Source organism: Lonchura striata, chromosome 4 (genome assembly GCF_050655825.1).
Source record: "Lonchura striata isolate lonStrDom1 chromosome 4, ASM5065582v1, whole genome shotgun sequence".
Classification (NCBI taxonomy): Eukaryota; Metazoa; Chordata; class Aves; order Passeriformes; family Estrildidae; genus Lonchura; species Lonchura striata.
In genome coordinates, this window is record NC_140706.1 from 58,144,439 (window position 1) to 58,159,102 (window position 14,664).

Below are 14,664 nucleotides of genomic sequence, written 5' to 3' on the forward strand. Positions count from 1 at the left end.
CAGAAAAAAGCTAATCAAGTTTTCCTTTCTGGTGAAACAGCATTCTAGACAGAATATTATCTTAGATTAATGAAAATAAGTTACATTTGATGAAAAGAAAAAGTCTACCTTTGCTCTTTTCCTATTGAAACAGAGTAAGAGTTACAACTCTATATGCAAGACATTGAACACAAAAAAAAATATATTATCAATTCTGCAACTATCAAGAAGACATCTTGACATTTTCCAAATTATTTTTGTTTTACTTCTGCTCAAAAGAAAACCCCATTAAAATTAATGAGCTTTAACAAGCAATTTTGTTTTGAAGAAACAGCTTTTTCTAAGAGAAAATTGTTTCAATGGATTTTTTTTTTTCTGTTTTGATCACTAACTAATTATTTGAAGACACTGGAGTTCTCTGATCCTGGACATATGACATGGATTATAGTGAAACCAGCTGGAGATTAAATTTCTAATTCACATATGGAGCTCATGACCCTCTTTATGAATCATCACACCGTTTGTTTAATATTTAATGCAACTCTTAGTTACTCTGAAGAAAACATTGAACAACAGGAGTCCATAAAATTAAAATCACACAGCAAAATCACAGCTACTTTCAAGCCCTCTCTCTTCTTTGGGACTTCATCACAAATCTGTCTGATCTAGGTTCATTAAGTTTATTTTTTCACTCCCAAGATGATAAAATATGATGGAACACTAAAATTTCATATAAACATCTTTGATTATAGCTTTCAAGTCTCAAGACATCCAGCCTTGCCTTTCATGCAAACCTAGGCATGGTAATATCTTGAGATTAAAAAGAAATATTTCTGAGCATGCTAATCTACTGAAATCTTTGGAAGAGTGGGAAATTAAAACTGTGCAGTTCTAGATACAATTTTACTATCTTAAATGCATAGACCATGCACACTGCAAAAGCAAGCATCTCAGTCATGGTGATCTCTCTCTCCTTGGCTAATTAACATTAAACTCAAAAAACCACCAGTAGGATCTTGGACAATGCAAACCTGCCATCAGGAACATTTTACCGATTTATTTTGGCAAAGCTAAAAGAAATATACTTTTTGTAAATATATTGGCACAACTTCCAAAAATTGCCACTGTGATAAGTGCTATTAAATGAGTTGTGTGCGAAGTTTAAAGCTTGACCACCACCTGCTCACCTGAGCAAGATCAGCAAAGCCAAGCCAAAACCCAGCTGTCCACCTATCAACCTGAATCTGCCTGTTGCTCAAAGACCTGATTCCACTCAATATGAAAACCTCTCTTGTCTTCAGCTTTCAGACCAAAGTTCAGATTCACACCCAATGAGCAGGATCTCTTTCCAGCCATGTTATTTTCTGGCATCAAGCATCCCTCTGCCTTCCCTGCTCCATCAGTGCTCCCACTCTGACTTACCCCCAACATACCAAAAAATTGCACACATTCTCACACCTAGAAGCCTGTATGATTGATACAGCAAGAATCAAGTCATATGAGGCTCATGTGGTTCTCTGCTAATACTTAGCATCAATAGGCACAATCTTTTAAAAGCTCATTTTAAAATAATGCCTGGTTGAGTGGATTCAGTGTCTGGAGTTGTGTTGTCCCACAGAAGCGGCACTCCAGGCAAGTCTCAAGGCACAGGCAGTGTTGATTGCCTCGTGCCAGAGCGTGTTAGGTGTGCAGCTGGGAAATGCTGGTGATTGTGCCAGCTTTAAATGCTGCTCTGCCTGTGCAGAGCCAGCAGCAGGGGATGAGTGAGCAATCCTGCTCCTCTCCAGGGCAGGTTACTGCAGCCCATGCCAAAGGCTGCTGATGCTGCCCCGAAGAGAAGATGGAAGGCTTTCCCACAGTCGTTTCTGCAGCTCTGTTGGGCTTCTTCACTCCTGCCCAAGACAACATCCACATGGGCAAAATGTTTTTTTACATGCAAAGAGCCACCAGTGTAGAGCAGAGCACTGTGCACCTCCAAATCTGCATGTGCTGTAAGTGGTTTACTCATTTTCCAAGTGAAAAGCACACAGCTGCAGCCCTGACTTCTGCACAGCCTCCATGCCTCAGCACTGAGCATCCACACAGCATCTGCCTGGCTGCTCAGTTACCACCTCTGCAAGCTTGAACCCATCTGCAGGGGTTGATGTGGAAACAGAAATCCCAGGCTGCCCATCTACCCAAGTAGGGCAGCAGCAATATTATTCCACTGAAAACACCAAGCATCCACTCAATGGAAAAAACAGGTAACTAAAAGAGATTTTTCTGCCATGAAAGCACCTGTTGTGCTGTGCTCTGCTGAATTATGTATGTAAGCATAGACCTCCCAAGCCCAGCAACACTGTCCTTGCCATCTCTTGTGGCTCTGCAGTTTGCATAACTATTCCAGAAGCACCTTCTTGTATGCTCCCCAGCAGAATTAATTAATGTTTGCACAGTACTTTGAAGATGAAAGTACTAAGTGACTGCTAAATATCAGGCCAGATTCTCAGCTGGTTTAAAAAATAGCATTTGCAGTGCAGCATCTGGGCCAACAACCACCCTGGCTCATTAGAGAGACTCTGTAGCAAATGTGGAGGAAAAAAAAGAATTGAAAAAAAAGAAAAAGAAAGCAGAAAAAGAATATATGCAGAAACACAGCACTGAAGTAATAACCTTCATGCCTTTCACGAAGTCCCTTTTTCAGCAGCAGAAAAGTACAAATTTGCAGAGCCACAACACTGTTCTCCTTCAAACCTCCTTAAAACTCACCTCTGCTGAGATGCCTACAAATCATTCAGCACTGATTAGCCAGCTGATGTACTGTGACTTCTGCACATTACACTCACCATAACCATCCTGCTCTTAATGTTGGCCCACCCCATCTGTTTACTCAACCTGCTGCTTCTTTCCTATCCTCTGCCTTGAGCATTTGCAGGTTTTTCTTTCTTTTATTTGGCATCAGGCCATGCCCAGGGATACACTGACACTGACAAAATGTCTTCCCAGTCTTTTGCAGGCTCCATGTAATAAGGACATGCAAAAGTCATTTTCAAAGGATTAGCCTCAATAGGTTTAAACCCACTTAGTGTGTTCCTGTATAAAATGGTAGATCATGGAAAGCAACCCAAGACATTTAAGTCACACGCAAGTTATACATAAGTACCTGTGTGCTTTTACAAAAGGCATTGTGTTGCTGCAGTCCAAAGGCTAAAGTTCCTGCTTATGCTATGTTATTATTTTTTTTAATAGCAGAGATTGCTCTTAAAATTGTAGATATGTGGTCCAAGAAAAAAGAGAAAGAGAGTAAAGGAGGCACTTGCAGACTGCACTCATCTGATGTCAGGACACCATGGCTGATGGGAGAAGCACTTCCATCAGCTGGATAAGTGCAGGATGAAGCACTAGCAATGAGTAATCTCTGAGGATGAGGTATCAGAGTGAGTCATCTCATCGATCACAAAGGGAATGATACTGCATGACTTGGACCTGGTCAAACCTCTCATCATACCCATGTGATCTGGGGGCCAACCTCAGGCTCACTTCAAAAAACACAACTCCACTTATTGCAGTGGGAAGTCATTCACACAAAGGGTGTAGATACTCCTTCCATGGCCCCAGCAGACCTTATATTTTTGACTCTTCACTAAATCAGTCACATGCACCATTCACAGGGATACAAGAGGAGAGCTCTCAAGCTTTTTCCCACATGCAACAGCGAGAATCACTCAAATGCCTAAAAGAGCACTTAACTTTTAGGTACTTAAATTAAAATATTACACCAAAAATAAGCTTCCAGGCTGTGAGATTCCAGCGAGTGCTACAAATCCCAAGGACACTACCTTGGTAAGAATGTAGTTTTGAGGGTTTTTTTTAAAGGTAAATCCAAAGAAAAAACTGGGGTCAGCAGCCGAAAGCTTTTCTTCTGCACTCCCTTGGTGCAGCAGTACTGATCAAAACATGAGAGGAGAGGATGCTCCTACCCACCTGAAAACAGGGAGGCTGCCCATACACACACTTTGACAGTAGCAGAGATTCAAAGACGCATCCATGTGAGTTAACTTCCAAACCTTGTGCCTTGGGCAAAGCTGTATATTATTCCATCTGGTTGCAGATCTTTCTTAACCAAGTCTGCTTCATGCTTCTGCTGTCCAAATGAAGCCTCTCTCCATTAAGAAACATTCCTTCTTGCCTCTTCAGCATGACTTAGGCTGAGGCTCTGCACTCACAGCCCTAATCTCCAGAGAGCTGGGATGAGATTTTCAAAAGCACTTAGTGTTGACCTACCTCTGCTCCAAATCAGTCTGATCATATTAGGTTAACTATATTTAAGTTTGGCCATATATATTTTGTAATAATAAACCTACTCCCAAAGAAATGCTGCTGCTTTAATACAAGATTACGAGACCTGCAACTATATTTATGCATCTCAATAACTAATCTGATTTTCCAGTTTCAGGTCTGTGGAATTATTTTGGAGCATGTTGAATATTTAGCACTGGCAGAACAGAGGTCAATGCAATTATGTCGCCTCTAAATTGAGGGCTAAAGAAGCACTGCCCTGGAGACCTTAAGGCTCAAAACTCCAAAACTAATGCTTAAAATTTATAAAGATCTCAAGCCAGCTGGAATGCACTTTTTTTTCAGCATACATGAGTGGCTCTGCACAATGAAGACCTAAATACCAATACAGGACTTTATCTTTCACCTCCTCCTATTTTTTTTTTTTTTTCCCCAAAGAATTGCCAGGCAGTGAGTGTTTCTAAATGGTACAAGAAGTGACTGTCAGCTGTCACCAGCTTTTTTCCAACACACAAACACTGGAGAGCCACTTCTCAGTCCATATGGCACCTTCAGAAAGACCAGAGTAAGAGTTGAGGAGTTTTGGCCACGAAGCTCATATAGAGTAGGACTACATGTACTCTTACAGATGAGTTGTTTTTGGGGTTTCTTTTAATTAGTATGTTGGATCAACTTCTGCTGCATTTTCTCTTTTGATATATATATTTTTTAACTTAATCCATAATTGGTCTATCTTAATGATTGACAGCAAAGGTGAAGGAACAGTCTGTTAGTCTTGACTGCTGGAGTAATGAATAGAGAAACTGACATGTTAAATTTCTTCATCTCCAACTGGAATTATAAATTATAGACTTCTTTTACATTATCATAATACCAAGTTCATCTTAAAAATAGAATGATTCCTTGGGGGTGTATTTATAGAGAAAAAATACATATCTAATGTTGTACTTAGCATATCTTCATATTTCAATATAATAGGATTGATTGTTCCAATTTTGTTCATATTTTTGGAAATAAAAAAGCAGAATCAGATCATCTTACATTTTTTACAAGATCCATCGTTTTGCTCCTGCAGGACATTCTAAAATTTTCAAAAGCTCTCTGTAATTTAACATATCCTTCTGCTCTCCCTACAGCTACTTGGCACATTGCATCTTCCTAGTTTGGCCAAGGGCCACTTTATCTGAGTCTGTACAGACTTTGCACGGAGTGGAACTGGGATCTAAAGAAGTGGAAATAAAGTTTCTACCCCATAAAACCCCCTTAATTCAGCTTTAATCCCTAAGCAAAAAACTTCTGTGAAACAAATCATTGTGTCCAAATGAATCAGTTTGTGTGAAAGCAAATACAGCCCATCAATAAAAGCAAAACAATAAACCACAGGGAAATGTCTCCAAGCCAGACATACCACATGTAGACTCTCCAGTGTACTTTGCATGAGAGGGAGGGGAGAGAGCTCTTTAAACTTCCATCCAAATTAGACTTAAGTTCAAATCATGCTGGTGCAAACTCTCAATACCCAGCTCCTAATGCTTTAACTGTCTGTGGAATGCAGAGAAAACAAAGATGATCTGCATTGTGGGATGTCAAGAGGAGGGGGTTTCTGGGGAGGGGGTAGATGCAGTCACCCAGGCCCCAGGTCCTGTCCTCCACCCCAAAGGAGGCCCAGGCAATAAAACTCTTGATCTGCCCCAGATTCTTGACAGCATCTGTGGCAGAGCTAAAGTCACATCAGAGCAGGGGCAAAGGGAGACACCTTGGCCACAGCTCTTTCTGTTCACCTGAGTTTTCTATACTTTTAATGTACACAGCCCTGTTGGCAATGCTGCTTCCTACTGACATTTCTTCCCTCCACAGGAAAAAATCAGCCTCAAGTCATCTGTATGATGAATTCCCCTTCAGCTCCCATAAGTGCTGCCTGCCTTCAATTACATTGGTGTGCCTTGAACTTATAAAATATTTTCAATTTGCAGAACAGTTTTGACATGGGGAGAGAGGAAGGGACAGCAAAGAACAGTACGCTTCAAATAAAATTTGGCACCATTCAGAATTTCTTCCACCTCAGGAAAAAAAAAAATCCTCAAAGAACACAAATAAATGTATCTTATTAAGTTAGCAAGATATCTTCTCCTAATAGTGCAATTAGCTTTCATAGGAGATGGGCCCATGTACTGTCTTGAGAATAGACTCTCAGGCATATATAACCATGTAATATCAGGCACACTTCTCTCAAATTAAGGGAAGCATTTGTCATTTCCAGTGCTGACACTGAAAAAGCAGTGTCTTAAATGCTGTATTAGCATAGCCTCCCAAGGGATCTCCTGAGCAGTGCCTTTAAAGGAGCAAAGCCCAGCACTGACTCCTGCAATTTCATTTTCATCACCTGAAGGAGAAGCACTGCTGGGAAACATCCTTTGCACAGGAGTAGGCAGCAAGACCCACAACTTGCAATGAGCTTGTTAACAAGTCATGGCTAAGACATCTGAATGACTTTGAGACTTGTATCTCTTGCAACCATGTAAGGAACCTATGCAGCAGTCCTATCCCATCCTGAACTCCCACAGACATCCCGAGCTCATCCCCTTGCTCTACTGCTGTGCTTAGTACAACATGCACAGACATACCTGTGCATCACCTACCACTCTGCCCATTAGGCAAAAGCAACTTCGAATTGAAGTAAAAACTTCAGTTACAGCAGGCTTGGTAAATTGTAGCCCTTATCCATCAATAGGATAGCCTTCATTAGTCTGTTCCCCACATCATTTAACGTGACTATAAGCCATCGCCAACCAGATGACACCAACTATTTTAATAATATCCAGTATTCAGCCAATGGGGAAGAAAAGGTATTATTTTGGTGACTGTTCCATGTTTGCCACCAGATACATGACAGAAACGTGAACAGGAAATGCTTACTTGCCCAGTATCACCCATAGGTAAGTGCAGACAATCTTCAGTAGCAAGGAAGCCACTAGAAAAAACTCCACTGAAAGCAATGCCATCACATAGCCAGAAAAAAAAAAAAAAGAAAAAGCTAATAAATACTGCCACACCATATCCAAGCATGCAGTGCAATGTTCTGTTGCACACTTACAATTAGTACGAAACTGTTCTGTTGGTATCAGCACAGGCTCAAAATGCCTGATACTTCCCACTCCACAGATGCTACGCAGTGACAAAATCTGTTCCAATAGCTGGACGGCAGCACTTATGTTTCTCATTGGCCTTTTCTGTAACCCAAAGAGAAGCAGCATTTCCAAAGCACGATTTGCATTGCAGGTGGGCAAAATCACCTTCTGAGGGTGTTCATGTTTGTCAACCAAACGGGACAAGGTTCTTCATGCGCTTATCCTGGCAGAGATGCCTCCTCACCCAGCTGGAACCCATCAGTGATTCCCCTGGGCTAGGCTCCAGGTGGGGGACAGGAGGACAGCAGTAACAGCACTCAGTGCTGCACAGTTTCCAGCTTCTCTTCAGCCTACACTGTTTAAGATCTGGAATATCTAATATTATTATTAATTGCACTTAACAGCAAACTGTAAAATAAATGTGAGGAATTCACAAATAAACTATGGCACACCTGCAGCTTAGCCCCTGCTCTTCACTTGGTTTCAGCTCTAACATGCAAAGTTTGAAAGATCTGTTATACACGTACTACAACCAAGCTTTGCAAAATCCATCAACCTGCAAGCCTTGGTAACAAAACCAGCCCAAGAGATGTAAGCGGCAATCTGAGAAGCTACTCCCCAGGAATTAGATTTTGTAAACAAACATTTCAGCTAATTGCTTTCTTGTTCTCAGCACAATGAAGGCCCCATTTAGCCAAAGAGTTTGTCTACAGAGCTTAGTTTCTTCCATCTAATGAATGTTGATCTTGTCATAGCTTAAACTGGTATATCATCAGAATCAACATGAAATGCTAATGGAGAGAGATGCTTAATATCATTTCAAGTGTTTAAGTTACAACTGCAGCTATTAAGGCAAATCCATTTTACCTGTTCTTCCTCAGGCTCCCCAGTGATACAGATTTAAAAGTTTCCATGGGGAGAAGTGATTCATAATGGCTACACAGATGAGAGAAAAAGCCTTTCACCATTAATTACAGCCAGCGTTTTCCAAACCCAAGCTGGTCATTTCGCCGGCACAACATATAATTAGCAAGGCTCATTTTATTTCGTTGCCTTCACAAATTAGTTCACTTTTTAAAAAGCAAGGTGGTTGCCTCCAGCAGCAGGGATAACCACGGCGACCAGACAGAAAAATAAGGCTTCGTCATCCACTTGTAGTCCATGGCAGAAAAATCCAACGGGCCCCCTGGTTTCCACCCCCTTTACTGGTTCAATGCAGGAATCTGTTGCTCCCTGTGGCATCCCAAACAGGAGACTTTGAGGTGCACCTATTTAAGACAATCACAGCCAGTCCTGCGAATGTAGTTCTTGGCAGTGAGAGAAGCTTCCTCTATTTCAACTTTTCAACTGCTCAGTCAAAGTGCAGGACCTGCAATAGCCAGAGCAGTGAGGATGAGAAGGATGCTTCCTGCTCCTCCACCTGTAGAGGAACTGCACTGGGTCCAGCCCCAGAGGCATCCAAGGCATCTTCAGGGAGAGTGCTTTGGAAACATCACAGTAATAAAAGCAGGGGATGATGATGTGTCAGAGATGCTGGACTCACCCACACAGAAAACGTTCTAACACACTACCTGCATTTCAAAGCATGACTGTTTCTTTCTTTGTGTGGTTCAGGCTGCCCCTCAACTTCTTTGAGGAGCAACTTCTCCACAGCAGAAGCTTCTAGGAGATGCACCTGCCAAGATCCCAGTTTTGAACAAGGCACCCAAAATAGTGGTTGGAGACCCTGGCGCCCAGACAGAGCATGCTGCTGGAAGCTATTGTTGAAAAACGCAAAGTTATCCTCATGCAGATTTTTCAAGGCCACTATTTATGCATGTAAATTCTGAAGGGCATTAGCAGCATCACTGACACATGCTGACAGCCAGCCCAGCTTTGGGAAGGGAATAAGCAGCAACGACTGCTTGAATAATTGATGTGCTTTTACTCTGCCCCATGGCCCAGTTATTACATTGCTCACTCTCTTCAACTGCCTGTGGTTTCTAAATTAATTAGAAATCTTAATGTCATGGCCAGCCAGAAAAAAAAAAAAAAGACACAGAGAACAAAAGAAGAGAGCACTTCTCATGCCCTTGAGCCTTCGGTCTGGCCATGCAGGACATAAGAGCACAGTCTCAATTTCTGCAGCTTTGTACCCACTCACTGATGCTAACAGCAGCACAGCATTAAAGCCACTCCATCTGCAAAAAGCCCCCACCGCACGGGGGGAACATCCCCATCAAGGTCACTGCCTCGGTAAGATGGGGCAAAGCCTTTCCTAGAGGCTGGCTCATGCACAGGGCAGCCACTGTGTCTTCTGCAATGAAATACATCTGATAAATGTCTAGCCCAGCCATTGCAACCAAGTGTCATGCAGCACCAAATAAAAAGACACCACTGCAGTCTGGAGGAATAAAAGAGCTCATGGCTGTTCTGCTCACACAGCTGACAGAACTAAATGACTCTGTGGGATCTCTTGTTCAAGGGATGAAAAAAAATTGTGTGACTACTTGACTTCACAAAAGAGGAGATTAAATGTAACAATGTGAGTGGCCATTTTTTTGCTGTATATATACCCTTACCTACTTACAATATTGCTTATGTGAAACTTTAAAACAACACCTATAGCTTTCAAGAAACCCAGTGGGAATAATTCCCATGTTTGAGCCACATTTCAACAGCGCAGGTAGTTGTGTTTTGAGGCCTCAGGAAGCACATAGCCATGATGAATGTGGGCATGTTTTTAATCTCTTACTTGCAAAAAGAAATACTGCTTTTTTTCAAAAATCCCTTTACAACTGTCCCAAAAGCATAAATAGGCATAAATGACTGAACTTGTAGAAATAATTTTAAATTGCACAGTTAACTTAGACTAATATTTCACCTTCTTATAAAAGAGCAGTGAAATACCAGTGAGACTCAACAGTATGGCAAAGTCTTCCTCTTTGCCAGTACATCATGGCATACTGTAATCTGCACCAGCTTTCCCCTTGGAAAATTCATTATTTTAAAGAAAACTGATTTTTCAACCTTTCTTTTTGACATGGATAAACAGACTTATACTCAAGAGCATTGAACTGTCTGACTCCCAGTAAAGTTATCCTCCATTTCCCATAAATGTCAAGTACCCAAACAGGACAGTCTCACAGGAGAGAAATGATCTGGTGATGGTGACGGAAAGCATTACAGAGTTTTAAATGACATCATAAATCCAAATGGAAGTATCCAACAAAATGAATCCCATTTGTTAGCAAAAGTTTAATGCACTTTGACCAAGCATTTATTTGTTCCGAGAGCTTCTTCTTCTGTCTGCTCTTTTTCCTCCACTCCATAATTTTGCACTCAATTGATGCATGCAGAGACCACCACAAGAAAAGCACACAAGATTCCACACAAGTTGCAAATTTAGGCCCTTGAAGTGTTTTTCAACATCCTTCTTGAGACAACACTTCCATTTGTAGGGTGGAAAGACAGACTTTCAGACAATGGTAATGCTGATACATGGAGAAAGCAGAATCGTTCTACCCTGTGATTTGTCTGTGCTTGTCATCTTGGCTCCATACTAAAATGCACGTGCTAATTATCAGCAGTGTGGCACTGCAGACGTAGTGAACACAAGATGTCACTCACATGCATTTTTCAAACCCAAGCAATGAAATTAAGTGTCTTGTAAAAACATGTCACATGTTCATACAGAAAGTTCCCTGACCCCAGCAACATCTGCTGTGTCCCTCTCTTCATACCCATGTTTTTAAGCCTCGCTAGGCTTGCTTTGTTATACTCAGATTTAGATCTTCACATTATGTATTTATTTTGTTCTTCATACTGATAGCTACCAACACATTTTCTTACTTTAAAGTCATTATATTAATTGCAACAAAAACTTACTGAAAGGCTCAGCTCATGTAGATTCCTCAGCTTAAGCCCAGTGAGAATCGGTAAGAATCATGCCCAACAGAGACTTTAAGGCAGAGGTGAGTTCTTGGTCCCTCTTCTGGATCACTGTACAGCTCAAGGGATGTACCAGCTGAACCAGGACCACCACTCTTCAACGTGGCCATGTCTGCCTTGTCCAACTTTTCCTCCAAGGAGGAAAGACTGCAAAACCACTCAAGGCCCTGTAGGGGTGCTCACCTCTCAGCCTTGGAAAGAAGGTGGAAGAAAATACAGGAGATGGCAGCAGTACAGAGCAGAACAGCTCTGCTCACTGCTTTTTGGAGCCTGCTCTTTCAAGATGCAGCCCCTGGCAAAGTGTCTCATGAAAGTTTGATGAACAGCATTTTGTTTAACACCAGCAACTGAGCCACAGCCCTGCCAAGCTGCGTTGCACCAACAAAATGTCATGACCCAGGAGGATGAAGAAACTCGATTGCAAGAGGCAGGCTTGCAGGCAGCAGAGGAACTCACAACCTCTGGAGCAGGGTGCACCACCCCACAAGCTACTCAGTCACTGAAACACGAGGAGGCTGCTGTAACGCTGATGATCACTGAGCCTCCTCTGACACTCACCCAGCAGGCTGCAAGGCTCCACCAGGCAGTCTTGCAAACACAGCCAAGCCTGCAGCCCTTTTCCCACTGGCATATATAAACCTTTAAGTTTTTTCCCTCTCTTTTACCCTTTTCACTTCTATAGGTATTGAAAATATTCACAGTATGCTCTTCTCTACCATTTGCTTCAGCATTTTCATGCTCTGCTGCTTTTGTTCCCCTGTTCCCTTTACATAAAGGAATATTCTCATGAAACAACTGTGCCTGCATAACTGAAAATACACAAAACCCATATGCAGACACAGTGCTGGAGGCTCATGCAATGTGATCATGTCTAAATATTTTAGCACAGCAAACAAATGAGGCTCGACTGTATGGTCCAGTAATTACCTTTTCTTGTTCTTCAGGTGCGAGAAATCCACACGTTATTTTTTGCAGAGCACTGTATTCAACATTTCTGGAAACAAAGAGAAAAAGAAAACAATTAAAAAACATGGCTCCTAAGGACATACTAGGCACTCATGAACTTTCTGATATGCATCTACCAGAGGACAGAGCAATGAACAACTGATTTTGGTCAACAGAACTGATTTTTGAAAAGTAAGAATTTTTAATGTCTATGAAGAAGATTTCTGTATGGGAAAACAGTAGTAACACATATAAAACAATGGTCAGAGGAAAAATCAGTGGACAATATCACTGCCAATAATTAAAAAAAACTTAAGAGATTCAAGTAGGTATCAAATACACATGCAGGTGTGTGAGTATCTCTTCCCACAATGTGATCTGGAGAAACTCTTGTTAAAGCAGACAATTTATCAGAGGTTTTTAGAGGTCACTGCACCAGAATAAAAAAAACCACCTTGTTTGAACGAAGTTAAGTCATGATTTCAAGGATAGTAATTCCTTTTCCATGGCAGCTACAACTTGAAATTTCTCTGTCCCTTTATATCTTCAGTATTTTCTTCTAATTACAGTGTTAGATGCTAAATATAACATTAATTGACAAAACAATGAAATGGATGGATCTAGGTCAACCTCCTGTAAATATTGGTTTTATTAGGATTAATTACACATGAAAAGTTGTTCCTCACAGTTGGGATTGCAACAATTGAAACTTCAGTGAGAATCAGTCTTGTCAGAGTTAAGCTGGATGGCACAGGACTCCAGGACCCCATCCCAAACCAGTGAAACAATTACACAATATAATTAAAAACCCATGCAAGGGAAATAGCAATGAGTCCTGCCTGAATTTTGCTTCCAACATCAACTACAAACCCAGCTCATTTTCGGCAACCTGTAGGGGAGAACACAGGTCATGTTATTTGAAAAAAAGTGTATTGAAATGAAAAAACTTTAAAGGCTGATTTAAAAAGGATCCAGTGCTAAATTTGGGCTAATTGTTCCAGTTACAGCAGTGAGTCCCCAAGTCTTTCCCACCCAGGGTTCTAGCACAGCTTTCACTCTGCTGCCATGGTTCCACACCCTGGACCACCCTACACCTTCAAAAATTTCAGACCAAAACAAACAGTCCTGAGGCTCCAGTTTCACATCTGAGCTAATCCAGAATGGTCTTACTTTAATTTTCAGTGACAGAAAAAGGAAGTTGCACCCCAGCTCTAAGCACTCCTCAGCAGATCCTCCCCTGAGCATGAGAAGAACAAGGCATTGGTCCCTAATGCATAATCCATCTTCTTTATGTACTGAAGGAGAAATTGCTTGCATTCAGTAACCTTGGAAGTCAGACAAGTAAATTAAAACTTAAAACAAGGCTTGAGAGTCCAGCATGCATGCTGCTTTTTGAGTGATTTCTCTATAATAGGCAAGTATGGATGCTCTGGAAGAAAAAAGAGACCTATTCCAGCTTGACTGTCAGCAAAATTGCCTCTGTAAGCAATAAACAGGCTTTGGATCATCTAGGAAATTTACAGGCAAACTCAGAGTAAGGCCAGTTATTATTCCTCACTGTACAAATTAAAAAGTCTCTAGATGTACAGACTATACCCATTTTCAGCCTTGGATTTTGACCAAATATATACAGTTTCAGTGGTGTAGAGCAGACCATGCAACGCCTCATAAGGACATCCATATACTTTATTTCCAGGAAAAATGCAATTTGTTTAGACTACTCTACTTGTGCTTTATAGCAAAACCTTTACCTGGTTCCAAGAGGCTTTTGGAGAATAATTTTCATTTGATGGCAGCAGTACAGAGCAGACAAAATTGCCTGGTTTGAAGAAGTTAATGTTTGTTACTCCATTGCCTTGCAAAGGCTTTTAAAAATGAAATTAAAACAAGATCTTTGTTGCATTTACAATACCCCACTTTTTACTTCTGCTTGAAGCATAAAGGACTAGAGAGAGCACAACATACTGTGGTTTATTGCTCTTCTGTGTCATTTTGGGATTCAGCACATGCTCGTCTCCCAGCTCACCTTTATTTTATCATAATGTGAGTATACTGACTGGCAAATTTTTCTTGCATTCCCTTCCCAAATGCCAAATGTGTAACCTTGAGTTGGCCTCTGCCACATGCATATTTCTATGCAGATTTCAAATGCAGACTGGGGAATTCTTGTTCGTATTAAAATAGGAAGGGAACCATACAGGGATTCCTGCAAGAGCAAAGCTCTTGCAAAATACTTGTTAGAGAGTCAACACTGGCAGTGGTGCACTGCAGGAACTACAGGGATTTAGTATTAGCCCTAAAACAGAAAATAAACACACTAAAGAAAGGGGCATTGCTTTACCTCTGACTCCTACTAATACTCAGAGCAATGGAGCTCCTGCCCTTTATGCAAGGGAACCTTGTT

General features: G+C 41.3%; 1 protein-coding gene across 26 annotated transcripts in view; it reads right to left on the reverse strand.

Annotated features, from left to right (window-relative positions):
• The window catches only part of ADGRL3 (adhesion G protein-coupled receptor L3), a 496,522-nt gene that overhangs the window by 395,653 nt on the left and 86,205 nt on the right, over positions 1 to 14,664 (reverse strand). For all 26 annotated transcript variants that reach the window (XM_085579188.1, XM_085579186.1, XM_077782989.2 and 23 more), the window contains one exon: positions 12,243 to 12,309. The gene's annotated coding sequence lies outside the window, so the exon portion shown is untranslated. The remainder of the gene's footprint in view (positions 1 to 12,242; positions 12,310 to 14,664) is intronic.